Raw genomic sequence first — 27,782 nt, forward strand, 5'->3', positions numbered from 1 at the left:
GACGATTTTTAGTAATTTTTGATAAGAAATTGCATTTTTTGGGTAATTTTTAACAAAAAAATTGAGACATTCAGGTAAAAGCCACAGAATAAGTACGACCCCTGCTGTTACTTTTGCACTCTCTCCTGGAATTGTAATCAGATTGCTTTCCTTTTTGTTCCTTCAGATAGATAAATAAATAAATGAAGAGCACAGGGAAAGAACGATGTAAGTGGTATTTTGCAAATTTTACAGGAGAGCATTTTAAAGATTGAAATGTTTCTCAGTTGGAAAATAATTATTATTTGGCGTGAGTTTTGTTTCAGATATATTTCTAAAGTCTATTAGAACAATTCTGAGCATGAAAATATCATTCACGAGTCATCAGAATACAATGAGAGCATTTTTAAACTAACGCGCAAGCAACGTTTTGCTCCGAAAACCACCTACTTACATCGTTCTTTCCCTGTACGCGGCCCACTTACGTCGTTCTTTCCCTGTAAACAGCCAGGTTATGTCGTTCTTTCCCTGTATTTGTTTTTTGTGCAATTTTCAAGTCGTTATTCTGAATGAAATAGAACAAATGTGCATTTTTCATAAACATTGGGTGAAAGTGCTTAGCTCAATGAATAAAATACCACCGAGAAAAAAAAAATAAAAAATTTATGGTATAATTTTTTTTCACCTCAAACTTTCGATTTTTCATCTCTTACAATTTTTTGTTTTTTGAGAAAAAATAGTGCCGATAAAAATACTTTCAAGATAAACTACGTACACTACATGAAAGAGCATTCCTCAATGAACAGAATTTCGCTAAAAAAAAAAAATTGAAAAAAATCAAGTTACATCGTTCTTTCCCTGTGCTCCTCAAATAAATTTATGATATAGAAAAAAAAATTTCAAGAAATCCAAAAAATCACATTTAAAAGAATGTAAAAAATGAATTTTGGCAATAAATGACAAAAATTATACTTTTTTCAAATTTTTGTCAGGAAAGTGTGACGAATGTTTCTCAACTTTTCTATAATAGCCAAAAGTTAGATTTTTTGGCAATTATTGACGTGAAAGTTGAAATTTTTGGCAAAAAAAAAGGTAATATCTTTTAGCAATTTATGAAAAAATTGAGATTTTTGGCATTTTCTGCAAAAAAGACACAATTTTTAGTAATTTTTGGTAAAAAGTGAACTATTTGTCAATTAATGGCAAAAAATCATTTTTTTTTCAAATTTTTGCCAGGAAAGTATGATTATTTCTCAAATTTTGCCAAAAAAGCGTAATTTTTCAGCAGTTTATGAAAAAAATTGAGATTTTTCGTCATTTTCTGCATAAAAAACACAATTTTTAGTAATTTTTGACAAAAAATTGAATTTTTTTAGCAATTTTTAGCAAACAAGTGAAACATTTAGGTAAAAGCCACCGGTTACCAACCCTGCTATTACTTCTGTATTCTCTCCCCTGGGCTAATTCACCTCCCAAATTCAGAAAAATCTCACAACCATAACCCTTCTCAATCAGTCTGGATTAAACGCATTCCTGCAAGTCGTGCAATGATCTCTCTGGGGGGATACCTGTACACATAGGTAGGTCGCAGTCGATGAACGATGATGTCGCGTTATCTTTCACATATTATACTCGAGCACAAGGCACAAGGCACAACCGCAGCGTGTATACCGGTCTGATACGCGGTGTACAAATACTCGTACGTACCAATGCAAAGCAAAGCAAAGCAGCTCACAAACAGCTCATACACGTATAGTATAGGTATATAAAGGTACACAGGTACACTACAGGTACACGATAGATACACACATACACAGCATTCTTCTTCTTCTGCTTTTTAAAACGCCAAGCACGCGTGTACCTATATTACTTAAGAAGAGAAGGCGCGCGCATAACAAAAAAAAACTCGTTCAAATTGTTTGTCGATTGTCGTCGAATGTCGATTGAAATCGACAACGACAATAATATTCTCTACTCTGTTTTAATACCTACAACTACATTAGTACTTATTACGACAACTAGCATAATAACAATCACGTCATATATTCACACGTAGTAGCAGCAATACAGCAGATATATCGGAATTATCGAGTACGATCGTGATCTCACAGAACAAAATCGTCATTTTGAGCAACCTCAAGTACTCTAAAATTGATTCAAAATTGAATGAAAAAAAATCGGATCAAATCTCGTGTAAAATGAGCCATTTTGAGCAACGTAATGTCTTTTAGAATTGATTCAAAATCGAACGAAAAAAAAATCGTATCAAATCTCGTGTAAATGAGGTATCACCTTTGCACAGCCAGGTCACAACAAATGACCCGCATAGATCAACCCAAAGGGGTACCATCTGTCTCAGGGAGTGTTCAAATACACGCCATTTACGTAATCAGGTCCCCAAAACAGACTAGAAAATCTAGATTTTAGATCGTATTACGACAACGAACACATTATGGTAGGTAATATCATCATCTTACAAAACCCTCATATTTCATGGCACATTTCACCCTAACCATCCCCAACCCCTGCCAGGGCAACTCGTCACTATATCTATACCAAAGCACATGTAGAAATACCCCCCCCCTCCTTGAATCTGGTATCCGCCAACATCGCGATCCACCTGTTGCTGTATAGTCATCTCGAGTGGGAAGTATTTACATATTATACGAGTTCACAATCGAATCTATATTCTGAGGCCGACCGTCGACCGGTCAAAACGTAACAATGTATGGACCCAATCGGTACACGTGAAACTGGTTTAATGATTCGCGAACCTATTCGACAATCTGGCCAATTGGCAATTACGAATCGTACGTCGTCGTCGGTACACGTAGCATCATCATTCGATCAGACCACTTACTTCTTCGATCTGAATCGAAACACCGACGCACACCCACACATTAGATCACAACACAGCACCCGATTGATTCCGACACGTTATCATCGAGATTTTTTCACCATCACCTTGATCGTCGCACCGGTTCGCGACCGCACATCGCACCACACCGCGAAATTTAGCTCTCTTTCGAAATTAATTTTTCCACCGCCACGTAAAACAATACATACACGATCGATTATGAAAAATCTAATAATAATTAACAACGTCGTCGTTGTTTTAGTATATTTCGCACTATTATATCCACGTTGTAGGTAGTATTCGATGCTCGTCGATACTACATTACTACGGGACCGATTCACCGATTCACGATTGTTGTTAGTTGCGTTATCACTCACACACACATACATACAAGTCAACGGAAGCGAACCTCACAGTCGAACAACTCCCACTACAATTCCTCGGGCTCGTCGACTCCGCTCTTTCTCTTCTGCTCACAGCTCGCGGACTTGCCATGCCATGAGTTGCCACCGCAACAGCAAAGCAACAGGCAACAGTCTACCAAGAGTATACCAAGTCGAACGTCGATGAAGAGTCTTCTTCGTATAGGTAGAGGTACATACCAATGTACCAAGCCGGTGTGGCTGTCGGTCGATGTCAGACCTCTTTAAGATAGGCATACGTGCCACCATAATAGTCCGCAGTTTGCACTCTTCTGCCACTCTCTGCGTATTCAGCAGTCGCGTACCTACTCCTTGTATTAACATCTGTCAGCGTCATGTGTGCTTTCCTCCACCTCTTGGTTGGTCTTTGGCAACCCGTGCAAGTCATCAACCACCACAAACGAACCGGTACCAGTGTTGATTGCCGATTGCCATAGAGACGAGAGTCAATGCAACTGCTCTGCTCTGGTCTGGCTCCACTACACCATAAAACTTGATAGGTGGTTGGGCAGGGGCAGATATTCATTTGAGAGGGTGATTCGGGAGCAGTAGCAATATTGGTGCTAATCACGTGCTACCTGAAGAGTGTACCGGCGAAATTGGAAATTAAGACGAAAATGGACGATTGGGCATTGCACAAAGCACCCTACAGTTCAGTTTTCAACCCATAGTTAGTTTTTGGTAAACCATCTCTCATGCAAAATGAACTTCAATTATTTATTACTCGATATGAAGAAGCTGCAAATCTGCCATCAGTCTGGCATTAACCTCTCAAAATTTATTATTTATATAAGAACTGAAAACCTTACGAGAAGACTGAAGAGGAATTTCCACAACAAAGTTACCCATGTCGAAGGGATCCATATCCAAGAGACGGATTCTTCGAACTATTATAGGAATAATCACACCACTGCTTCAACAATTGAAACCATAACCACGAATATCAATTGATCCAAAGGCTAACTGCAATATTTCGTATTTACCTGGAAACAAAAACAAAACAAAAAATTGATCAGTATTTCAATAATTCGATGGCATTTCAATTTTACGTGTCATTTTTTCAAAAAAAAAATTAAAAATCGAAGAGAATATGGGGGGAAGGAGGGGGGTAAAAATCTAAAAAAATCATCGACTTCCTTCAGTTTTATTTCCAGTACATACTTACACATCAGAATGTCACAAGTTCAACCCTCCCCCTCCTTTCCTGCAATAAAATTCAGAAAAAGGAAATTTTCAAGTTCAAAGAAAAAAGCCTTTTGTCCGTCCAAAACTCTCTCGAGTGGAAGGAGGGGGGGGGGTATTTTCGTAATATTTCGTAGTACTGATATTCAATCTGGAAAGCTATGCCTCTCTTTCAAAGGAACCCCCTCGATCACTCCTGCACCAGTTTTGCAGATTTTTTCAAACGAAAACATCAAACATGATAACCAAACCCCATAAAATAACTCTCCAAAAAATTTCAGCAGTCCAAACAAGAAAATGAGAGTCCCACGAAATTCTGAATTTTCCAAAATTACGTACCTAAAAATTGTACCTATAAACCGATGAATTGTTGGTTATTTTCCAAAAGACCCTCATTTCTAGTCACATTTCGAATTAAAATGACGTTTGGACGAGGCCCAATTTTGAGAGAAAAGGGGAAAATAATATGCATTATTTTTGCAGACCTAAATTTCTCAAGGCACTGAGGTCAACAAAATTTCGAGACAAAAATGAAAGACCTCAGAAGAACTTTCAGAAGGACATTTTCAAAATACAAAATAAGCCAATACCCTCCCCCCTCCTCAAAAAATATGGTATTTTTGTAAGAATTATCAAAGCAAAATGTTTCAAAAAAATATTCAACAAATTTCAAGACACCAGAACACATTTCGATTTTTTCAAACATGACTTTGATAGAAAACCCAATCATTATTTTGAGATTTTGAGGCATTTTTTTTGAAAAAATTTGAGCTTCAAACATCACTCACGTGGAAAATTGACCTCAAAACATGTCGACTGATTGAATGTGACCTAGAAAGAGAATTCTTAGAGTTTCAGCCAATCAATTGAATATTCCGAGACGTCGAGGAATTTTTTTTGAAAAAATTTGGCTTCTAAAAATACACATTGTCTCACACATGTCGAAAATGAACCTCAAAAAAACGCGTTGATCGATTGCACATGCCATAGAAAAAAGATCCTCAAGGATGTAGGTCCCCTATCAAACCTTTTGAGAATCCGAGGAATTTTTTTTGAAAAAATTTTAGCTCCAAAAATATACTTTTCCTCACTCACGTCCAAAATGGTCCTCCAAAGAGGGTTGATCGATTGAATATGACCTCAAAAAAAAAAAAATTCTCACAGATGAAGCTCCCCAATCAAATTGTTTGAGATTTCGAGAAATTTTTTTTTTGAAAAAATTTGGCCTCTAAAATACACTTTTTCTTACTCATGTCGAAAATGAACCTCAAAAAACGCGTTGATCGATTACACATGACATAGAAAAAAGATCCTCAGGGGTGTAGGTCCCCAATCAAACCTTTTGAGAATCCGAGGAATTTTTTTTGAAAAAATTTTAGCTCCAAACATGCACTTTTCCCCACTCACGTCCAAAATGGACTTCCAAAAAGAGGGTTGATCGATTGAATAAATGCCCTCAAAAAAAATAATTCTCAGGGATGTAGCTCCCCAATCAACTCTTTTGAGATTTCGAGGAATTTTTTTTTTTGAAAAAAATTGGACTCCAAAAATACACTTTTTCCCACTCATGTCGAAAATGGACCTCAAAAAAAGGTTGATCGATTGCACATGACATAGAAAAAAGATTCTCATAGATGTAGCTCCCCAATCGAATAACATTTCGAAATTTAAGGACGTATTTTTTGAAAAAATAATTCAGGCTTCAAAAACACATCACCTTTTTTCACTCACATCGAAAATACATCTGAAAAAACGAGTTGATCAATTGCATATAAACTGAGAAACTTTTTTAGAGTTTTGGCTGCTCAGTCGAACTTTTTGAGAATCCGAGGCATTTTTTTTGAAAAAATGTATGCTCCAAAAACACACCTTTTCCCACTCGTGTAGAAAATGAACATCAAAAACGCGTTGATCAATTTGCATCAGCGGCGTAGCCAAAATTTTCTCAAGGAGGGGTAAAGTGCGTTCAAAAAAAAGCAAAAAAACGTCCAGTTTTACGTGTTTTATTTTAAATTTTCGCTAGCAAGGGGAGGGCAGGCCCCTTCGCCCCCCCCTTGCTACGTCACTGGATTGCATAAGACATAATATGGGAAAGAGCTCTCAGATATCTTTTGAGATTTTGGGGCACTTTTTTGAAAAAATTTGAGCTCCAAAAATACACTTTTTCTCACTCATGTTGATCGATTGCACATGACTTGAATAGAAGATAACATTTTACTTCAAACTGACCCTCCCTCCCCCCCCCCCAAAAAAAACTACATATTTCAAAATTGAACCTTCAAGTGCAATTGTTGACAAATCATTTGATTTTTTTTTTCAATTTTTGAATTTTTGAACCATTTTGAAAAATGTTCGTTTGGCCAACTGAAATTTTTTGGGAGAGCTAAACCAGATACGTTTGCATAATTTGGTTTTGAAAAAATGAATAAATCGCTGTCTGAGCGATCGACAGGTTATATCATTCAAACGCTCGACAAAATTCAATTTAAAAATTGAAAACTTTCATAACAGTATTCAAAAGTTGAAAGTCGAACTTTCAAAATAACCCTGAGAAAACGAACTACAATAATTTTAAAATTCTATAAAAATCAGCATCTGCTTAGGTTTATGTGATATTTTGAAAGATACCACTTCCAAATTGAGTTTTTTCAAATAAAGTGCACTCCATTAATTTGACCCCAAAATCGAAAAAAAAATCTGGAGGAAGTTTTGCAATAATCAATTGAATAGTATAGTTATTGAAGGTTCTTCTGAACACGAATATAAACTCATTTCTTTTATTGATCCCCCTCCCCCCAAAAAAGGTTCAATGCCTGCATAAACGTACAAACTTGTGTGATATGAATTGAATACGAGTATGATTTTGACGGAACTTAACACGACGAATAGGGTGTTAATGTTATATTTTTTGTTGCAATTTTTTCCAACTCTCTTGAATTTTCATGGGAAACTTACCAAGAACACCTGAGTCGTGGAAAGAGTTGAATTGAAGGAGCCCCAACACTAGACGAGGGGTTACAAAAATTCAAAATTCAAGGGTAGGTTGATCAAGATCCCTCAAAAAAAAAATTCTGCCATTTTTTCGATTTTTTATTGCCAGCTTTTTCATTTAGGTATGTCAATCAGAAATTTTCAGAATTTCACTCATTCTATTGATGAAGATTCAAGTGAGAATTTTGAAATTTTCAACAAACATTGTTCTGCCGTTATCTTACAACTTTCTACCCCCCTCCTCTCCACTCACAACTTCAAAATTCTAAATTAAAAAAAAAACGATCTAGCTACCAAGCTACCTAACTTTTTACATTAGGTCTATCACATACACACAAACATGCATTAAATTCAGACACCCATGTCGCCAGGTGCAACCCTTATGACTGAGATACAGTCTGGCGCTGGTCTACTACCCCCCTCCCCCATATTTACCTTCACAGCCATCCGTTTTTAAACCATCTCACAATCATATCGCGACCTATAATGAATAAATTGGAAGAATAAAAACACACAGCACGCGTTTCATACTCTCTTTCAGTTTCACTATATGTAGTAAGTTAGTCGATACAGTAACACATCAACAATACAACATTATTATCATTGCACCCTCCACCTCACCGACTTCCTTCTCACATACTCACACACATAGAGCGACATACGCGCAATCATACAGTGTTCGCGGCTACACGCTAAGCAGGTGAATAAAAACAAGAAAAAAGTAATAACCTATCGGCCTTAATTAAAATTATCAATCCGAATTTTTATGTCTTAGGTATGTATGATGACATTGAAGGAAGGAGCGAGCACGCGCGTCTGGCGTCCCGCGTCCGCACTTCGCGGTCTGTTGTTGCTACGCCTTATCATAATATTTTCGATATTATGTAGGTAATAGGTGTACACCGTACACGTATTTATATAAGCGTATATAAATCAATTATTTATTTATTATGCTTACGTCGGCTGTGTCTGCTATATTGGGATATATCGTGGGCGATTTGGTAATTAATATAGGTACCATGGATAAATATGCACCTCGTTTATATTATGTACATACGAGATTTCAACCGGAGTATACAAATGTAGACGTGTATAAGCTTGTTTTGGGTGACATTGAATGAATTTTCCATTTTTGGAAAATTTCTCTTGAAAAAAAAACTTTTTTATAGGAAATTATCGCACATGGTAATCAAAACGTATAAGACTTCTGCCTCCTCATTCGTATCATAATTTCCTGTGTTTGAATAAAAATAAAAAATTTTCTCATTCTCATAATTTATTCATCATTCCAAAATACGTACTATCGACTCTTGTATAGTCTTATTAAGGTTTTATATCATCATTTTGCCTATGTATTTCGTACTTGCCATTTTTTATACCTACCAGTTGAAATTCATTCGACATTTTCAGAAAATTTATGGTTACAAAAAGTTACTCGATGAATGTTATTTTTGCCAACTCATTCTTTTTCTTTTTCGTTTACAAAATTTCTCATTTTTTTACCATATAAAAAAAGCAAAATCAACATCCGAAAAAATAGATCCATCGATGATCTTGAAAGACTATAAAACTGAAACCTCGCATAGCATAGAGATACGAATAGAGCAGCTATTTCGCTAATTATCGTACAAATTGGTGCATTATACTATAATAAAATATTCGCCGAATAAATTCTTGGAAACTATTCGCACACAATTTCACATGTTGACTTAATTAAACGATTAATGTATTAAAAAAAGATAATTTAACGAGCAATTTAATATTTGTACATACGAATATTAAATTATCAAAATAGTTTTGATATTCTTTAAATAAGTGGGTCTGGGTACCCAAGTACAATTTTTTTCAAGTAGGTAACTTAATATATCATTTAAAATATTCGCCAATTTGTAACACTGCAATAATAACTGCTTCGAACCAGTTTAATAATTTTAGCGTCCAATATGTAATTCCACAACAGACCCACAACTTTAAAGAAAAAAATGTTGCTCGTGTTCAACTTCAAGTTATTGAACTGTTTCAATGCCTTTCAAAGCAGCATCCGTCAGACGATAGAGAACTAAAACTTGATCATATTTTTGTAAAAACTGAGAACAAAAAAAAAATTCAGAAACATCCAAAAATTCTTCTTTCTCTTCTCGTGCTAAAATTAAATAAACATTCGAGTTGATTGTTGCCTTACGCAGCAAAGACCAACAGTCAATCGTCATTGGAGACGTATCAGTTGTATACATCGTGTTCTGAAGGCAATTCGATGAAAATTGACTTTACATTGATAGACAAATTAACAACATACGTACAACTTGACTTTCCATAATTCACAAATTGTAAAGTTAAATTCAGCTCGGATTTTTTTTTTTTGGAAATGACAATCATTTTTAAAATTATATTTTATTCTGAACTTTTGGAAAAATGTTCTACAGAACAAAAAAAACTCAAATACTCTCGCAGGGTGTCCATTATTTTTGACAAGTCATTGGGTATTCCAGACCATTTTTTATACTTACCCCACACTTTAATTATTAAAGAGGAAGTTTCCGGGAGAGGCGGGGGTATTTTTTTCATACGTTTCTCTTCAAACTGGATAACAGCTGAACTTTGATTAATAACTTTTTTAATTAGAAAAACAACAACAACTTTAAAAATGCAAAAAAATCCTTAAAAACTTTCCAGGGATTTTGCGTGAAAATTACAAAATTCCCTGACTTTTCTCGGTTTTCCAGATTTTCCAGAGAATTCTAAAAGTTTTTAAAGACCAGGGTGTTTAACAAAATTTCAAAATGAAAAAAAAAGGACTTTTAGTAGGACTTTCAGCAGGTCATTTTTCGAGCACTTATGGAATTTTCTGAGGTGTGGTGGGAGGGGGGGTTAAAAATTTTTTCAAGGTGGGAGCTTCAAAATTTACATTCAAATTTTTAGCCAAAGGAATTTTAGCAGGACTTTAGATAAACAGGACGATTTTTGAACACTTGGGATTTTTTAAGAGGGGGAGGGAGTGGGCGAGATTTCTCCTTCAAGTTCGGAATTTATCAAGTATTAATTAAGGAAAAGAGAAACAAACTGGCCCTGGCGAAGCGAGGGCGAAAGCTTTAGAAATTCAGTATTTTGAGGTATGAAAACGATGTTTTTTTTTGTGTAATAAGTAACCTATATTTTGCTACAAAATCTTCAAATTTAAATGATGATTCAACATCCCAATTCAAAAAAAAAAGAAAAGAAAAAATTCAAACTTGAAAACGAAAAGCAAACAAACCCGAGTGAAGCAAGGCTAAAAGTTTTCAAAATTTCATGTTTTGCTGAGAAGTAAAAAAAAAAAATCTGAAAGGAAGGAGTAGTTTATTTTTCTGATTCAAACTTTGAACATTTCTTGAATTTGAACAATAAGTCACTCATTGGGACAAAGAAGAGCAAATAGCCCGAGCGAAGCGAGGGCAGAATGCTCACAAAAATGTGTGATTCACGTTCTGGAATAGTCGACAAATAAGCCCTTTTCTACAAGTTCAAAATTCCGGAAAAAGGGGAAGAAATTGAAAATTTGAAAAAGTCATTTTGGAAAAAAAAGGACTTTTAGATAACATTGTCGAAAAAAAGGACACTAAAAGGACAAAAAGGTGTCACAGGCAAAAAAAAAGAACTTTCGAAGGATAAATAGGAGTGTTAGACACCCTGTAAAGAGTTTTTTGCATTTTTGAAATTTGTTGGTTTTTTTTTTCTAATTAAAAAAGTTATTGATCAAAGTTCAGCTGTTATTCAGTTTGAAGAGAAGCGTGTGAAAAAATACCCCCTCCCATCCCCTCCCCTCCCCAAACGTCCTCTTTAATTAAAGTATGGGCCATGGGGTAAGTATATATAAAATTGGAAAAAAATAGAGAAAATGTCTTGCCAAAAACAATAGACACCCTGCGAGAGAATTTTTGAAGTCCATAATGAAAATATGATTTTAAAAATTGTCATATCTTTAAAAAAGTACGAGCTGATTTTTTTTTGGAGGGTTATGAATTTTTGGATTTTTCCAAAAAAAAAAAAATAATAACCCAGGGAATGTTTTAAAATCAATATTCAATTTACATTCATAATCAGGCTATCTTCACAGGAATTCTTCGAGCAAAAATTATCACTTTTTTAATGCCACTCAAAAAAAAAAAATTTCAAAAAATTTTTTACACCCTGCTCAAGTTCTAAGTTTTTTCAATTCATCCAGAGTAAATATAATTTTTGAATACTATACGAGCAGTCGAACAGTTTTACTATTCGATCTTTTCATTCTTCTCAAGGTGCTTTTTTTCATAATTTTTATTTTTTTGTAAATTGGAGATTATTTTTTTTTCCAAATTTTTACAACTTTTTAGTAATAATTGGAAAGAGTAAGAAGGAATTTCACAATCAACTACTCATATTTTGCATCTGATTAAGCCTTAAGGACACCTCTTACTAGCACTTTTTGTTTTTCAGATTCCATTGTCGAATTTTAGTCAAAATTGAAGCCCTTCCTGGGCGTAGGGTTCGTTGAGGACGCCGAAATTACATTTTTAAAAAAACAAAAAAAAACCAATTTACTAAAAGGGCAAAAAAATGTCCTTTTGCTGCAATTTCTTCAAATTTTTAAATGAAACTCAAATGTTTCAACTTTCAACTCTCTTGTACTTTTTATGAAAAAGTGAACTTTTGCCATTCAAGATTTTCAAATTTCAATTACCAATTTTTTCGAATTTTGTAAGACTATTCATTTTCTAGAGAAGTTCAGCAACAGATTTATTGAAAAATCTCATCAAAAGCTTTATTTTGAAGGAGGGGGGGGGGTGTTTCTAGTGCATAATCGACTTCCATAGCAAAGAAAAAAATTAGATTTAAAAAAACACACAAAAACTGATGTTTTTCATTTTTTTGGGGATTTTTTTTTTTGAAAAATTTTTACTCTCACTTCGTTTAAAGGGAAAATTTGAGTTGCTACTTTTCATTTGTTTTCATAAATTGATCGTATAAGATGAAGTTTTTTAAATTTATTCCTAATTTCAACATTTTCGTTCCAATCGCTTGGTAAGAAAATGACAATTTTTTTGAAAATACTTCATTTCTGGTCAAAACCTCCATAAATTGCTTGGGAGGCCAAGAGAGATTTTTTTAAATAAAATTTTTAAAAAGTTTTCATTTTTCAAATTTTTATTTGTTTTTTTACTTGGGGGGGGGGGGTTGTACAAAGAGACCAACATTGTTTGGAGAATCTAGGAAAGTTTTTTCTCAAAGGAGATTACTTGGAAAAATTTCAACACAAAAATGAGAAAATTTCAAAACATGTTTACAGACTCGATATTAATTTGATTTATTTCATTTTAGTTGATTTTTTCTGCTTTAAGAGGACAAAACTGAGAAGATTTCTGAGAAATTAAATTTTTTGAGAAGTATGATAGTCGTTCGTACATTGGATTTTTTCATTTTCTCTTTTATTTTTCTAATTTGGGGCTCCTGGCACACATTTTTCAGCACTAAAGAAAAATTTTAAAATCCCCCCTCCCTCCACACAGACTATAGGAAATTCTAAGCACGAGCCTGTGTTCTGTAATAGAGCCTCTATAAAATTCAACAGTTTCACAAGAAATCGCAAACTCGTGAAAATTACAGTTCTTCCAAAAAAATTAAGACGGAAATTATTTCAAAAAATTTCACAGCACGATCCATCATTCCCCTTTCCTATTCATCCACACACACACTCCTTGTCCTTATTAAACCTCAATTCATACGCAAAAGAGAATATCCTTCGAGAAAACAAACCGTATAGTCCTAACTCTCGTTCGACTCCGCCTATGAAAACAAACACATGGCAGTAAATTGAATTGCCTACGCGATATTACGAAGGCGTATATAATTTCGACAGATTTACTCGCTGAAAAATCCTCGCATTTAATGAAATCCTCACATAGTACGGTCGTTTCTCTTGTCTTCTCACCATAAGCTGCTCTTAATTCCTAATACTGCCCTTCATTTTCATTTCAATCGAATAATATTCGCCTACTACGTGTACCCATAGCAGCGTACGTACAAATTACTCGAAAAACTTTTCCCAGTTCGAAAAACCGAACCGAATTCGAAAAATATAGAAGAAAGATAACTTTATCTTGAAAAAAGAATATAAAAAAATAAAAAAACATAAACGATAAACTTTTAAACCTATAGGAATAGGAAAAGTCACGAAAAAAATCAATACATTGGTCGGTCGTAAAACCGGCTCGTAAATTTTTCAGGAAAAAAATTTTCTCGACGACGAAAATGGCATAAAAAAATAAACAGTCGAATACTCGGAAAGGGCGACCTATATTTTTACAACCACGTTGCCAAATTCCGTATTAAAAATTTTATTCGTTACGAACACGACTTATATTTTTTTCATATGCCATCCTTATATTATTCGATGCTTCCCGAGAGACAATTTCCCCATCATTAACCGCTCATTTATCTATTTTTTTTTCTTTTACGACAAAATTACACATAGTAAAATACGAGTACGACGAGAAAAATTTTCATAGCGTTAAATTCCACAAATAATTAATCAATTTTATACACGACACGGATCGTCATTTCAGTTCAGGAATTTTCCAAAAAAAAAAAGCATCGTCATAGGTACAAAAAAATGCTTCAATTCTCGTACCTTTCGTTTCCTCTTCTCCAGGGAAATTCCTAAACCCATTCCGAATTGTTTTTCCTGCCGATGAATCGAACATGTAATGTAGAATCGAATCACCTGCTATGCGGCGTATCCGTCATCCGAGCGACAACTATGCCAATTTGCTCGTATCACCTTCGTCCCTTCTCTCTCGTATCGTATGCCAATAACAATACAGTACCATGTGTACTCGACCTCAAAGCGCGACCGGTCATTTAATATAGGTATCTAATTCGCCAACAACGACAAAAATTAAAACGTGCGTCCTTAAAAGGTCGATCAACTATTGCTCGAATGAACGAGGACCTTAGAGGAAAAAAAAGTACGTACTAACCAATCTATCAATTTTGATTAAAGAATTAGAACCGTATCGCGCGTATTTCGCATATTATACAATCAACGCACATAGTACCTACCTAGATTATGCCCAGTTGCCCACTTTGGTATCTATAATCCCTCCAAAAAACACTGTGACGAAGGTAAGAAGAGGTGAACGAGAGGCAGAGTCGAGGATAAGTGTAATTTTTCACACCCTCTTCCTCGTATTGACAACGACAATAGTCAATAGGCACAGCAAAAAGGAAATGAATCGATCGTAGTGTATTAAAAGTGAGTTAGTACAGACAAACACTCTTATATTACATTTGCCCGACACTTTCTGCATCATTAACTTCGCACGAAAACAAACCATCAGCGTCTCTCCTCACTCCGTCTCACTTTTATTCTCATTGTCCAATCAGCCTTCCGAGTTCGAATGTTCCGTATCGTTCGTAATTTTTTCTTCAATAGCATAAACTGATGTAATGCTGTTTAATTCAATACTCGTAATGCATAATATATAGCTCACTTAGCTTATACTTGAGGGTTGTTTTTTCTCGTATTCCCCCCCCCCCTTCGTGATACCCCAAAATTTACGATTTTTAATAATATTTTTAATTTTTGTGGAATTAGAGGATCCTTGAAGTGGTCCTAAATTATGAAATTTGCGCTGTAAATAAATAAGTTCTACGTTAGCCTAGGGAAATTTCGCTTTACTTCATTTATAACTTTGATGATAATTATTTCATCAAATTGTTGGCCATTTTTGAAGATTCTCGCATCAAACTTCAACTACAATGTACACTGCGATTGTCATGATAATTTTGAACAATTTTCATTCAAATTTCGCCAATTTTTGGAAAATTTTCAGGCAATTTTTACAATTGACAAAATTTTAGCCATGATAACGTTAAGTTTTCGTCATTTTTTGCACCTTTCGAATGATTTAAGCCAATTTATTTTCAAAAATTTAGACATTTTTTAAATCTCAAAATATAAGTAGATTATTTCATTTCAAACACTCCACCCCCCCCCCCCCCCAAAAAAAAATTCACACTTTTCCAGTCAATTCTTGAGCAATTTGGCCAATATTTTGGAAAACGTTTGCACTAATCGTACATATTTAAAAAATTAAAATCAGGATCTGAAGACGAACTGAGGAAAGTGGAGGGTGAAGGCCATGAAAATTAGTATTTCAAATATTGTTTGACATTTTGTCGTCGCATAAACTTCTTTGACATCCTGCCCCCCCCCCCCCAAAAAAAGAGAAAAATATAACAAGCGAACCTAAGAAAGTTTTTGAGATTTTTTATGTCAATGATCATTACAGACATTGATTCGAATACGATGTTAAAACAGTACACACGACAGACCGTCACCTTTTCATCAACCACTTGGACGTCATTTTATGAGGGTTCATGTCGGATCTAAATTCGATTTTTTGAAAATTATTCATTCAGTTGTTATTTTGGAGTAAGTGTTTCTGAAAACCGAACGAACCATGTAATATTACACGATATTTTCCGTTCTGAGTGAGCAGTGAGAGGGGGGCTAGGACGATTGACATTTTTTAAAAATGGGGTAAAGTCTCCTCACCAAGGAAACTTTTAAATTATGGTAGGGCTGTTCACTTAGATAAGTTGAAAAATCATTAGTAGGGCTAGGATTTTTAAGCGCTATCAAACACGTTTTAAGCGCTATAAAAAAGCAATAAAAATGTAAGAAAAAAGCAAAAACAAGCGCTATCAAATCCTACCATGTTACGTATCAAAATGAAGGTTTTTTCAAACCGAACAAGATACTTCCTTTAAATATATGTACAACTTGAACCAAAATGAACTAAAAGATGAAAAGGAGAAAAAAAAGGAGAAAAACTGAAACTAAAAATTTAATAAAAAATTTAATAAAATAAAAATTGAAAAATGAAAACTGAATCTGTTATTTTTCAGTTTTTCCTCCCTTGTTTTTTTGAACTCATCTTTTTTCAACAACTTTTTTTTTCAAAAATGTGCAAAAAGTTGATAAATTTTTGTATTTTTGGGAAATAATTTCTTCATTTTACCAATTTTTTACCAAAAAAAGCGCTAACGACGAAAAAAAGCCCTAAAAAAGCAAAATTTCCGCCTTTTTTGCCCAAAATAAGCATTTTTAAGCATTTACACCCAAAAAAAGCAAAAAAAAGCACTATCAACTTTCACCATTCGCCTCAGAATGGAATGAAACGCAAAGAAAATATATTTATGCCGTATAGGGTGTTGCTACAAAAAAAAAGCATTATCATAAAAATCCTAGCCCTAATCATTAGGTACGTAATACGAACAACAAATTTGATTTTATACAACGACGAAAGAAATATAATCCACGTTCATATAAAATTTTGACCAACAAAAAAAATTATTGCCCGGAAAAATAAACATATCAATTTTACGAATGGGAAGTTCTTCATTTTTTGAAAAAACTCCTTTTTTAAGTTGAATTCAAAAACGTTTTGCTTTCCCAAAAAAATTGATTTTTCGCAAAAATTGTTAAAATTGTAATAAAATTTTGTCTTTGTTTTGGTCAAAATTTTCCAAAAATTGTCAAAAAGTCTTCTTTTTTCCAGAATTACCAAATAAATTCTGCTTTTTATAAGCTGCTAGAAATCTTGATTTTCTTCCAAAAAATTTCCATAAGACGTATTGTACTTATTTTTTGTGAAATTCCAAAAAAAAACTAGTCCAAGTCGTTAAAAATAATTGATAGAAAGTGACATGTCATGATGTCAAGAATTTTCCAAAATTTTATGCAAAAAAGTCACAAAATAAAATATTGAAAATTTATTCAATTTTTTTTCACAAGTTTAATTAAAAGTATGACAAGATAGGGTATTACAAATTTGAAAATCGTTTTTTCAAGTTTTCGAAAGTCTGACATACTTAATGTCAAAAATTCATTATGATTTTGTTTCAAAGTTTTCAAAAATTAGCATTTTGGAAGTGGGGGAGGGGGGAAGTCAGTAGGACATTGGAGAGGTCGAATCAAAAAATTAAGCTGATATTCGTATTGGCGGGGGGGGGGGGGGGGGGTCTTCATTTTGAGCAGGCCAACATAGCATGGGAGGCCAAGGGAAAGTTTTTTTTTTTCAAAAAAGAGATTATTTAGCAGTCTGGCCAAGAAAATTAAATTTCTAAAAAAAAATATATACATACAATATACATTACTAACTTCGAGTTATTTTATTTTGATTTTTTAAACGTGTTTTTCAACTTTGCAAGTCTTTACACAAGGAAACCAACATTGAGGGGGGGGGGCTGAAGGAAGCTGTGCATTGAAAATGTGAGAGGGATTATTCAGAATCGTTTTGACCAGAAAATAAAGAATTTTCAAACATTTTTTTTTTTTTACAAATCTTTTGTTTTTTTTTGGGGGGAGGGGTGTTTGGGGTTATTACACCCACGCAAAGAGGGTTATACATTTGATTTATCAGGTTTATATTTTTTAGTTGCTTTATAATTTATAAATTTTTGGGTTTCTTCAAAAGAGTTGTTTGTTATTTCTTCCAATTTTGAAGGTCTGTATGGGGGACTAATATAGCCAAGAGAGTTTTTTTTCTTGAAAAAAGAAATTATTCAGAATTTTTCTTTGGGGGGGGGGCAATGTTTATAATATTTTAGGATTAGAGGCAAAAATGAAAAATTTTCAAAAAAATGTGATTTATTTTATTTTCTTGACTTTTTTGGAAAGTTTGAAACGAGGGGACAAATATAGCTTGGATAGGTTTTGGGCAGTTTTTTTCGGCTCAGAAAGGGGATTATTTTGAAAAAAGTGGACACAAAATTGAACTTTTTTGGAATGATAGGTATTTTTTGATATTAAAATTTTTTTTCAACTTGTAAGAGGGCTCTCAACACTACTTTTTTGTACATATACGAGTGAACTACTTCAGGATCAGCCTCCAATGGGAGCAACGTTGTTTTTTTTTTTTTTTTTGAAACAGCATGGTCTGAATATCTACAACACAAACAAAATTTCAACATCTATAAATCAATTGATCGATTTTTAGCGAATTTTTGAAAATCCAAAATTGACCATCTTCAACGATTTGTGCTTTTCTTACTCAAAAAATATGCTTTTGCATGAAAAAAAATGATGAAAAAACTAGTTCCGAGTTTATAATTAACTCCACTGAACCGAATTTCAACATTTTAAGTCATTCTGGAGCCTCCTGCGCGATTTTCGATTTCTCCAGAACATGTGTAAATTAATCTGGGCAGCTGAAAATCGAGTAGTGACTCATTTTTAAACTGTTCAACAAGATTATCCACATTTGTATCGATTTCTAGCAAAATAGATAGGAAGAAAATACAAGAAAAAAATGGTCGAACGAGTTTGACTTTTTCAAAAAGTAATTTTATCTCAATTTGCTGTTTTATAGCCGTATTTTATCAGTAGGTACCGTTCCATAAACCAGTAAAATAGTAACTTTTATTTCATTTTAAAAATTTTTTTACGAGCAACAATCTTGTTATTTTCGCATCGTGAATACTACACAGTTGATTTCAAATATCTTACGATCGATAAAACAGCAAACATTGAAACATTACGCGATACCATGCACAATACGGAACTGCACAGGTTTCCTATACTGTTGTTTCATCATCGTCCAAATCCTCCTACTCCCTTCATCCTAAACATTGTACACTCCAAAAATCAATACAATTTCGCCTTTTTTTCCTCACTCACTTATCAATGCAATAGATAATCGAATAAAAAAATCAATTAATATCTCCGATTCCTGAAAATATTCCACTTTTAAGCGTTTATAAAAATATTCTCGGTCTTGTAATACGACTAATGCGAGACGTGAGCTCGAGCTAACGAGGGAAATTGCGAATTACACATACACATCAGTGAAAGTACTCGTATCAACGGCGAAACACAATTCGAACTATTTTAATAATACACTTAGAATAGCTGCGAGTATTTCTCATTATTTGGTTGACATAGTATTGCTCGCTATGGTGCGAATTGCGTGAATCACCTTACAGTAAGTAAGTATATATTTGTACAAGGCATTGGAAAAAATTCACAACACATTCGTATAACATCAAACACTGGATACTGAGTAAATAAAGGTGAGAAAGATGGCACATAACGAATGAATGCTCGAAGAATGAGGGAAATTTTATGAATAATTTTTAACACTTTAGAGCTATCAAAAATAGGTAACTACTACCTACTATTTGTTTAGTGTTTCATTGCGAACAATTTATAATCGTTGTAATTTCCCCACTTGAAAATTTCCAAGATGATTTTTTCGTCACTTTAATTTCTTAAAACGACAGCCCAAAAAAAAAATCCAAAAAACAGAACAAAATTTCAGGTCTGAAGATATCTTCTTCCTCCTTTTCCCCCTTCCCACTGGATTTTCGAAAAAGGAATTGAAACAGAAATGATTTTTCTCCCCCCTCCCTTCCCACTGGATTTTCGAATAAGGAATTAAAACCGAAATAATTTGCCTCCTCCTCCTCTGCCTTCCCCCTAAATTTTCGAATAAGGAATTTGAAACAGAAATCATTTATGGCGAAAATTCTATTAGAAGGTGAGCAATCAAAGTTCACAGGTATTGCACGGGAATTTTCAAATTTTGTACTTCCTTCAATATTTTGGCACACCCGAGCCTTTTCTTTTTTTTGACATGGTTCAAAATATCTCTCTCGATTCCCAAACAGATCTCTCCATGAGTATCCCAATTTTTCCACCAAGGTTATTGTCACTACTTTCAGAACACATGGAAGAAAATCAAGAAAGCAAAGACAGTAAGTAAACGTATGTACCACCACACACACTATCTTCACGACCTCCTGAGTCAGAGCTCAGAGCCAGCCCAATCCTATGTAAATATTTACGCAATCGTTTATATTCCGTGGTCATTAACGATTTGTCACGTTGAAAAATTTACCAACATTTGTCATCGTCTCGAGAAGATACAGGGGTCTGGCAGCGGTAGCTGAAAAATTTCCATTTTCACATCCGTCTCTCACGCCTCCGCATCCGAGACCTCTTGTGCAATTAGAAACGCGAATTTTCAAAACAATACGCGTCCTAATTGCAAAAAGACACATCTACAACCATAGAGACGAGCACCAGCACCTTATACAAGCACTTTAATATGTATCAATATTCGTTCGCCGATCCTATTAAACGTCATCTTTCGTTCATTATTCTTCAAAGTACAGCACAATACAACACACAAAGTCATCAACGCGGACAACGATAATGAAACATTTTGAAGCTCTTTAGAGGTCAGACGCACACGCAGACAAATAACCAGACTAGAGCTAGACAACACGACACCGTTCTCACAAATATTTCCTTACAGTCATAGTCATAGTCACATAGCCCATCATAATCATCATCATCATCATCACTATTATAATAATCCATCAACAACAACAACAACAGCAAACCAAACACCACCGCAACAAACTCATCTTCTAAGATGCTGTTGAGGTGCCTCCGCCTCGTGCACGCTAAACAAAACCTTCAAAACGCACGAAATCTAACGGAATCTACGACCATTTTCTTTTCTTTCCATCTTCGCAAGCCGGCAATTATAAACTCTTTTTATTCTTTGGTACTTGGTAGTGTAGTTGCGGCTCTGGACGCACTCCTAAGTCGTAGTAGTGCGCTTTATAGACTTTTTTCGTGCTGCAGTGGTTCGCAAATAATTCGATAAGTGAAGCAACGAGCTTGGTCCAATTTATGGCACTTTTCGACGACGCGACTTTCTTCGATCAAAAAAGCATTGTCACGATGTTGCAAATTCTTCGCAACTGTTTGATCCCTATTTTATCAAACACTGATCTAAATACATAACAATAATGGCGACGATCCGATCTATATAGTGCATATGTATTTTTTTTTACCAACACAACATTACACACCAAGTTAAAATATTACAATAGCATAATGAGAATGCTAAACAAGCTTACTCGCATCTCTCCTCTCAAAAAAATCTTAATGCATCTCTGGCATTAGTTTTAGCGAATTTTCAAACCAAACATCACTGGACTTTATTCGACAAAAGATGTAGAAAAATTTTCAAGGACGGAGAAATAGTAAAAATAGATACGTAGCTCGACAATAGGCAGTTAAATAACACAATGGCTTCAGAATTTACGCAGCAACGTTCTATCTTTACCACAACATACCGCAAGAGACTCTTTTTGTAGATCGTAAAAAATATTAACGATTTTCCCCCATAATAATAATAACTAAGTAAGTATAGATACCTTTAATCTCATACTCGCCGCAGTGGCAACATTTTCGTCAATTTTTCACTCGAAAGCCGCCTATGACCAATAATGGTCATAAAAATAAACCAAAAATGATCCGAATAACCTCGAATATTTCATTGCTTCTCAAATGAAAATGAAAACCATTCCCATAAATAATAATCCAAAAGCAAACGGAAGTTGCATTTACCTGAAACAAAAACCAAAAAAAAAAAATCATTAGTCTTCAATAAATAGAGGAAAATGACCAAAAATTATAAAAATTATGAATCAAAGATTGATCTCAGGACTCGGGAGTTTATTTGGATCAAACTGTCATAAAGCAGGTGAATCGTTCGCGAACGATTAGAAAAAAAAACAATCGATTTACAAATCTTAAAACTCTTGTACAGCATAAAAACTAAAACCGTTCGATCATGAACGATCCAACAACCGAATTCGTTCACGTCGAACCCTCGTACTTGGATTAATTTTTCGAATCGTTCGCGAACGACTAATTTGATATCTGATTTGATCATGCTGCGAATTATTCACTCTAAATACAAGTTATTTATTTATTTTTTTCAAATCCGAATTGATTCAGTCAAATTGTCAAATTTATACAAACTCAGTTTTTCGAATCGTTCGCGAACGACTCGTTTGAAATGAAATTTGAAAAACTGCGAACTATTAGCTGAAAATATAAAAATACAACATCAACGTTCACAGTCAAAGATTCTTTATTTTGGTCGTTCACGACTGATTCGCTAACGAACGAATTGTAGCACAGAAGACGTTCACACACCAGTGACTCAGGTATCTGGTCGTTCACGAATGATTCGACTACAATGGTAAATCGTTCATTCACAAATAATTAATTCCAAATGTGTTTCAATCGTTTGCGAACGATTTGTTCACAACTAGAAGTTCAAGGGTCAAGTCAGTTCGAAGTCTAATTCAATCGTTCGCGAACGATTCATTCAAAACGTCTTTATGAGTCAGTTCACAGAATCTGTCATATTATTCATTCACCACACAAAGTAAGTAATTTACACACCATCACCTAGTTCAAAATATGATTCATTCGTTCGCGAACGAATTGCTCAAAGAAGTTCGAATTGCCACGATTCAGTCACTTGCATAAAATCAATTCGTTCACAAAAGTTTCAGACTTGAACTACAAATCAATCGCATACTTCACGATTCATTTCCTTGTGAACGATTCATATTTCAAAATATGATTCACTGATTCAATCGTTCGCGAACGATTTCTTCACCAATGAACCGAGATGTTCGTAGAACTCAGAAGTTCGAATAGTATGTCATTCATTCATTATACACACGAAATTGATTCAAAATTTGATTCAATCGTTCGCGAACGATTCGTTCATATAACAGAACGATTTCGTTCTTTCGTTTCCGGAAATTTGAGGCTTGAATTACTGATTGTTCGCTCACCACAAGATTCCTTCACTTGTAAACAATTGATTCAAAATTTGATTCAATCGTTCGCGAACGATTCGTTCATATAACAGAACAATTTCGTTCTTTCGTTTCCGAAAATTTGAGGCTTGAATTACTGATTGTTCGCTCACCACAAGATTCATTCACTTCTAAACAATTGATTCAAAATTTGATTCAATCGTTCGCGAACGATTTCTTCATCATAACTGAACTGAGTCATTCACAGAAGTTCAAAAGTTGAGAAGTCATTCATTTCATACATCATCATTTACATTTTAGTCAGTCTTGTATAAAATTAATTGAAAATTTCGTTCAATCGTTCGCGACTGATTCGTTTATAAACGAACGGTATTGTTCACAAAAATTTCAAGGTATGACCGTTCGACTTTCAGACTTGCAAATCAATTCATCCCATGGTTTATTCGTTTTGAAACACTTTAGCATAAAATGCGATTCAATCGTTTGGGAACGATTCGTTCACAAGAGAACTGAATCGTTTGTAGAAGTTCGAGTTGCAAATGTCTTTGTTAGCAATCACAGCACAATTCAGTCATTTGTAATTTGATCGTTCGCATTATTCGTTCACCACCTAACTCATCCATTCAAAAATAACGACCAGTGACCCCGAAATGTGATTCAATCGTTCGCGAACGACTTGTTCACAAGAGAACTGAGTGAATTTGTTCATAGAAGTTCGAGGTGCATAGATTTCTGTTCTAAACACAATTCAGCCATCTGATGGCAATTGGTTCAAGATGTAATTCAATCGTTCGCGAACGATTCGCTCATAATAGATTGAAGTCGTTCATCAAAGTTCGAATTCAAGTTGACAAATTTTTCGCTCATTACAGGATTTGATTCTCGTTCACTTGTGAACAACCAGTACAAAATATGATTGAATCGTTCGCGAACGGTTCGTTCATAACAGAACGATCGTTCACCAAAATTTGAAGTTCAAGTTTGCAAATCATTCGCTGACTTGGTTTATTACTCAATTTGTAAACATTCAATTCCCAAAAAAAGTGAATCAATCGTTCGCGAACGACTTGTTCATACAAGAATGGAGTCGTTCATTTAAGTTTAAGTTCAAGATTTCAAATCATTCACTTCCTACATGATTCGGACCATTCATTTGAAAACAATCAGTACAAAATGTGATTCAATCGTTCGCGAACGATTTGTTCATATATAAGAATAGAGTCGTTCACTCAAGTTTGAAGTTGAAAATTGTAAATCATTCGCTTACTGTATGATTTGATTCATTTATTTATAAACAATTAGTACAAAATGTGATTCAATCGTTTGCGAACGTTTTGTTCATACAAGAATGGGTTGTCTCGTTCACTTGAGTTCGAAGTTGAAAATTGTAAATCATTCGCTTACTGTATGATTCGATTCATTTATTTATAAACAATCAGTACAAAATGTGATTCGGTCCGTCGCAAACGATTCGTTCATATAATAATAAGGTCGTTCACTCAAGTTTGAAGTTGAAAATTGCAAAATATCATTCGCTCACTATATGATTCGATTCAATTATTTATAAGCAATCAGTACAAAATGTGATTCAGTCGTTCACGAACGATTTGTTCATATAAGAATGGGTCGTCTCGTTCACTTGAGTTTGAAGTTGAAATTTGCAACTCATTCGCTTACTGTATGATTCGGTCCATTCATTTGAAAACAATCAGTACAAAATGTGATTCAGTCGTTCGCGAACGATTCGTTCATATAATAATAGCCAATAGGGTAGTTCTCTCAAGTTTGAAGTTGAAAATTGCATAATATCATTCGCTCACTGTATGATTCGATTCATTTATTTATTTATAAGCAATCAGTACAAAATGTGATTCAGTCGTTCGCGAACGATTTGTTCATATAAGAATGAGTCGTCTCGTTCACTTGAGTTTGAAGTTGAAAATTGCAAATCATTCGCTTACTGTATGATTCGAGTCATTTATCTATAAGCAATCAGTACAAAACGTGATTCAGTCGTTCGCGAACGATTTGTTCATTATTCAATTAGTTTGCGAACGATTCTCTCTCCCTAAATTCTTGACACATCTTGAAAACAGGGCGATAGTTCAGGGAAACTCAAAATTCTCTTCAACTGCAGATTTTTTAACCTTAACCGGCTGAACTCTGTTAACAACAATATTGTTCCCAACATCTCAATCAAACCATAGAAGTTAGAACATCACGATCAAACACACCACAAGACCGTAATGATTCGCTGAATCACACCGTCTACAACTCAACTCCAAACAACGTGTCGCGCATAAAAATACGCTATTTGTATATCGGATCTCCAAAGACGACGAATGCGGCAAGGCATAATAATAAATTCCGAATACGACGTTCTCAAAAGCGTGTCTGCAGTTCTGCAGTCTGCACACACGGTTAACGCGTCAGTTATTGTCGTATTTGGTTGGTTATGGATCGACTGACGACTATCGCCGTGTACTACGAGCAGATGTACTCGTACACACGTCTAGCATATGCTTTGTCGTATTTATTAATCAGTCTTGTATTCTTTTTTCATTTTCGCCGGCAAATTACCTCGGCTCATTAACTAACCACTTGCAAATGACACCTTATGAATTTTTTCACGTTTTTTTCCTTCCTCATCACATCGTCTGGTCTTTGAATCGCATCGACGCACATTCAATATTGAAAACTTTTGTCTTAGACGACAATATCGAGTGAAGACTTCGTGGTAGGTATTGAATTGACTCTCATAACAGGAAGGAAATATCATACAAGCAGTAAAACAAGACAACTCTGTTCTATTCTCTCAAGAAACCCAGTACCAAAAGAACAGTTTGAGCTGAGCAAATTTCAAACTTCATAAACGAATCCCTCACACTTGAAACTGATGAAAAAAGTATCATTCGTTGAAAATACGAGTTTTTAGACCACACAACAATAAACCCCAGATTCGTGAAAATTCGCCAAACAACCGCAACCTTCTCTAATTAAAATACCAATTATTCCTACCTTACTTTGAATAGGAAGTAATAGATTTTTTTCTCTCTAATTAGACTATTTTTTTTTTTTTGATGACACGCGTAGGCTTACTAAATTCACGAAGAACAGAGAGGACGAGGAAGAGGTATTCGGTATTAATTTCCACATACGCGTGTGTTTCGTTAATTACTCGTACTATATGCTACGAAGAGGCGCAGGCGTCTGTCGCGCATCGCGGAACGAATTTAATTACAAGCGAGTATTTTATCGGTCGTTGAATTTGGTTTAATTTAGTGCCTGGCGCATGTGGATTTCAGATTCGGTAACCAACCGCACGATCCAAGCTATACGTACAGTATTTGTTTATTGTTTTACGTTTTGATAAAGCCCTGTGTGATGTGGGTGCCCAGAGAGTGTACTGTTCGGGTCACCAGGTGTATAGGTCACCCCCTTCTTTATACGTAATTTGAGTATATTATAATAAGATGTATCGAAGAATAAAATGAGAGAAAAGAGGGCGTAAGTTTAATCGGAATAGGACTATAGGAGAACCTATTATAATACGAGTAAAATACATATATATAAGCGAATAATGATGAAAAAAAAGCACACACAGAATAAAACAGATACGGTCGTGTACTCTGTATACACGAGAACAATATAAGTACAGCGTAGGTAGGTATACCAAAATAGAGGTGCATACTATGTACATGGCATACATTTATTTACGTATACCTAGTACCTAGCTATAGAGCCACATATATAGGTACCTACGTACGTGTATCACACATACTCGTATATTAAGAGCACACAAATTACGTATGTACATGGCCGCGCCAATGGGACTGGGAGACTCCATATACTCGTCAACTAACATAGTACACATGTACGATGACGCGAAAATTCAATTCATGCACATTTTACCAAGGCAAATTGAACTACAGGGGGGTCGAGTGGGTTCCATAATAACGAACAGGAAATTTAAATTACAACTTCGGTCGTTGAAATTACTTTTATCAATTTTTTTTTCAAGTAATTTTTTTCTTTAGCGCGATAAAACGCTTTGGAAATGGTGTTAGGTTCTATGTACAGTGTGAAATAGCCTGATGAAGAAATAGTGTGAACGAATGAGCTGGTTCAGAGGCCAACATTCACACCAATGCAGTCATTTCCTTTCAATTTTTGAAAGATGGCACCTAATAGTCCGGCATATGACGATGGGATAAGATGGGCAAAGCAACAAAATGGCGGCTATTTTGATTGACAGGTCAGCCGAAATTGCAGATTTTTCTTTTCAACAGAAATAGAACTCACCCGAAAATTTTCGAACTGGAAAAAGCTAGATTGAAAGAGCATGCAAAAAATTTATCTGCAGCCAAAATTTCAAGGGCTAAAATGCATTTTTCGATTTTTGGTGAATTTTTGAAAATCAAAATTCAAATTGAAAATGAAAAAAAATCAAAATTATACTACATGACCTAGATAGGAGAAATTTGGGATATATCCTATTTTAGATCTGCCAGATTGATTGGAAACGGTTTCAATTCGTTTTGAGAAGTTCTGGAGCCTCCAGCAGATTTTTGAAACTTGAAATTTTCACAGAATTTTATCAAATGAAGTTGGAAATTCGAAATTCACGCTGCACTCCAACTTGAATACGATATCAAGTCGACTGCTGGTAGGTTCAA

The 27,782-nt window shown here is 34.6% G+C and overlaps 1 protein-coding gene across 12 annotated transcripts in view; it reads right to left on the reverse strand.

Annotated features, from left to right (window-relative positions):
• The window catches only part of shot (dystonin-like protein short stop), a 301,090-nt gene that overhangs the window by 227,415 nt on the left and 45,893 nt on the right, over nt 1-27,782 (reverse strand). For 4 of the 12 annotated variants that reach the window (XM_065366427.1, XM_065366386.1, XM_065366406.1 and 1 more), the window contains exon 1: nt 2,840-3,131. The exons of 4 other annotated variants lie outside the window; for them this stretch is intronic. The gene's annotated coding sequence lies outside the window, so the exon portion shown is untranslated. Of the gene's footprint in view, nt 1-2,839; nt 3,135-27,782 lie in introns of those variants that run through there. 4 more of the 12 variants (XM_065366488.1, XM_065366480.1, XM_065366497.1 and 1 more) reach the window with 3 other exon arrangements.

The sequence above is a fragment of the Planococcus citri genome, chromosome 1, assembly GCF_950023065.1.
Source record: "Planococcus citri chromosome 1, ihPlaCitr1.1, whole genome shotgun sequence".
Classification (NCBI taxonomy): domain Eukaryota; kingdom Metazoa; phylum Arthropoda; class Insecta; order Hemiptera; family Pseudococcidae; genus Planococcus; species Planococcus citri.